Raw genomic sequence first — 3531 nt, 5'->3', positions numbered from 1 at the left:
GCCCCCCGAAGGGTTCGATAGCCGCCTCAGAACACGCAGAGCGAGGGATGACTCTGGGTACGTCCGATACATGGCCGAGGCTCGGGCTACGCTCCCGAGGTACCCTAGGACATTTACGAGACCAGCAGGAGCAATTCTGTAATGGAATCCCATCAGAGGGAGGCATCGAGCCCTCGGACCCTATCAAACGGGACCGGGTCCGGCAAATCACCTGCATGTACTTTTGGAGCGCGCCTCTGCGCCACTAGCCGACCCTTATCGAACGGGGCACGGGCGTCCACTCGGATCACCCGTTAGCAACTCACTGGAGACACCATGTTCGGCGCCCTCCGAGGGCAACATGGCGCTTTCCCCCTCCTCCTTGTGGAAAGGCGACGAAGGGGCGTATGATAAAAGCCGAGTCAGTCCTTGACCGTCCTCTTGCTCTGTGCGGAGGCTCGGGGGCTGCTCTCGCAAACCCGGCCTCGGCCAAACCGTTGACAGCGTCAACATACCAGCCTGAGAACTCGGAACCTGACCATGCACCCGGGCTACGATCAGATCGCATGAGGGAACAACCAGACCGGCCGAGGCGTCACGAAAGGCACTAAGACCTCGGAGGAGTCAAACCACTCCTCCGAGGCCTCGGGGGCTACAACCGGCGGGTGCGCTCGCGCGCACCCACCTGACCAAAATGTAACTGAGAAAGGCCGGTCCCCTTGCAAAAAAGTGCGACAAAGCCTCCAAGCAAGTACCAACACTCCCTTTGAGGCTCGGGGGCTACTGTCGGGGACCATAATTAGGGGTACCCCCAAGACTCCTAAACTCGGCTGGTAACCACCATCAGCACAAGCTGCAAAGGCCTGATGGGCGCAATACAGGTCAAAGCTCCGTCCACTCAAGGGACACGATCTCGCCTCGCCCGAGCCCAGCCTCGGGCAGGAACAGTAGACCCAGGCGGATTCACGCCTCGCCCGAGGGCCTCCTCAAGCAACGGGCGCACCTTCGACTCGCCCGAGGCCCAGCTCGGGCAGGCTTCGCAGTGAAGAAACCTTGGCCAGATCGCCTCGCCAACCGACCGTATCGCAGGAGCATTCAATGCAAGGATCGCCTGACACCTTATCCTGACGCGCGTTCCTCAGTCGACAGGGCCGAAGTGACCGCAGTCACTTCACCCCTCCACTGACTGACCTGACAGGAAAACAGTGTCGCCTGCCCTGTTCCGACTGCTGTGCCACCCGCCAGGTTGAGGCTGACAGTAGCCGAGTCCAGCCTCAGGCACCATAGGAAGCTCCGCCTCGCCCGACCCCAGGGCTCGGACTGAGCCTCGACCTCGGAAGACGGTCTCCGCCTCGACCGACCCTAGGGCTCGGACTCAACCTCGACCTCGGAAGACGGTCTCCGCCTCGCCCGACCCCAGGGCTCGGACTCAACCTCGACCTCGGAAGACGGTCTCTGCCTCGCCCGACCCCAGGGCTCAGACTCAACCTCGACCTCAAAGGAGTCACTGCCTCGCCCGACCTTGGGCTCGGACCGACCACGCTACAGGGGGGTACATCATTACCCTACCCCTAGCAGGCTACGGGGAACAAGACCGGCGTCCCATCTGGCTCGCCCCGGTAAACAAGTAATGATGGCACCCCGCGTGCTCCCATGACGACGGCGGTTCTCAGCCCCCTACGGAAGCAAGGAGAAGTCAGCAAGGACCCGACAGCCCCGACAGCTGTGCTTCTATAGGGCTCAAGCGCTCCTCCGACGGCCACGACACCACATGCACAGGGCACTAACACCTCTCCGACAGCCACGTCGGCGTGTACATAGGGCTCTGGCTCCTCTCTGCTAGACATGTTAGCATATTGCTACATCCCCCATTGTACACCTGGGCCCTCTCCTTACATCTATAAAAGGAAGGTCCAGGTTCCTCATACGAAAAGGTGGCCGCGGGAGGATAGGCTGACGAGCAGGCTCTCTCCCTCTCTCGCGAACGCTTGTAACCCCCTACTACAAGCGCATCCGCCCTGGGCGCAGGATAACACGAGCCGCGATTCCCTTTTTTCCCCTTGTGTTCCATCTCGCGCCGACCCATCTGGGTGGGGACACACAGTGACAATTTACTCGTCGGTCTAGGCCCCCCCCGGGTCGAAACGCCGACAGTAATGCAGGGAAACTAGTGAAGCTAAATGGACCAATTGATGTGACTTGGAGCCATGGTGAACCATATCCTGGACCTCATGGGGCTGGCTTTAAGTGCTTTTATTGTTTTACCACCAAAAAAGGCGAGGGGTGTCTCGATTAAAAGAGCATCTAGGTCACATACCAGGGAGTGTGGAGGCATGTCGTAAAGTGCCAAATCATGTGAAGGGCCTAATGTCTCAAAAAGTAACGGATGGGAGAATTAGGAGGGCACGTGGTAAGAAGCTTCGTCTGTTTGTTGAAAAGGAGGTTAGTGCAACAAGACATGGTTATCAAAGTGCAAGAATTCCTCTTGATGAAGAAGCACAGATTGATATGGCAATGAGAAATTCATTGAGGGATTCTTTTTCCACATTGGAACATGATAGTTGTTCACCTTTCGATAAGTCAGCTGGTAGTGCAAGTGGAGCTGCAAGTTGTTCTACAGGGAAGCAAAGCAGGCTGTCAAGGTACTACAAAAATACACAAGATACCTCTAGAGGTCCTTTTGACATTGACTTGGCACGCAGTAGGACACAAGTGCAGCCACGCATAGATGTTATGCTAGAGAGGGGTCATAAAGAGAAGCTAGGGATAACATTGGCAAAATGGTTCCATGCTAATGACATTCCTGGAAGGAAGGCGGACTGCCCATACTTTCGTTCAGCCCTTAAGTTAGCTCAACAACTTGGTGATGGAGTACCAATTCCAGGTGGGAGAGAAATAGATGGTCCATTATTGGATATGAATTATGCAAACATGGAGGCTCACATGGCTAAATTCAAAGAGGATTGGAAGGATTATGGAGTTACAGTCATGTGTGATTCATGGACAGGTAAACACTTGTTCAGTTATTTGACCTTACTTTATGTTGGTATTCATAATGACCTTACTTTTGTTTTCTATGTCTTGATTGTATAGGTCCTACCATGATGTCCATTATTAACTTTATGATCTTTTACAATGGGTGCATGTTCTTCCACAAGTCAGTAAATGCAACTGTCTAATTCAAAATTCTGATTATATCTATGGAGTTATATCTGAGGTGGTTGCTGATATTGGGATCAAGCATGTTGTTCAGATCATCACTGATAATGGATCAAACTATAAAAAGGCTTGTCTAGACTTCACAACAAAATATCCACATATTACTTGGCAGCCATGTGCTGCACATACCATAAATTTAATGTTGAAGGATATAGGACGATTTCCTGAAGTTGCAGAAGTAGTGGATAGTGCAAAGAGAATTTGTAGATTCTTCTATAATCATAACAGGTGATAGTTCAATTATGTTTTGTCATATTTCATTGTTGTTTTGTCATAATTCATATCCATTGCTGCTTTTCATAATATATTGTTGTTTTTATTGTAGGTTACATG

The 3531-nt window shown here is 52.6% G+C and overlaps 1 pseudogene across 1 annotated transcript; it reads left to right on the top strand.

Annotated features, from left to right (window-relative positions):
• Positions 1 to 2146: 2146 nt before the first annotated feature.
• Positions 2147 to 3158, top strand: LOC109942491 (DUF659 superfamily pseudogene; annotated as a pseudogene). Its single transcript, NR_161244.1, has 2 exons — positions 2147 to 2986; positions 3073 to 3158. The product of NR_161244.1 is annotated as a DUF659 superfamily pseudogene (transcript).
• Positions 3159 to 3531: the final 373 nt, after the last annotated feature.

This window comes from Zea mays, chromosome 9, assembly GCF_902167145.1.
Source record: "Zea mays cultivar B73 chromosome 9, Zm-B73-REFERENCE-NAM-5.0, whole genome shotgun sequence".
NCBI classification, from domain to species: Eukaryota; Viridiplantae; Streptophyta; class Magnoliopsida; order Poales; family Poaceae; genus Zea; species Zea mays.
This window is presented reverse-complemented; position numbering and strand designations above follow the sequence as displayed.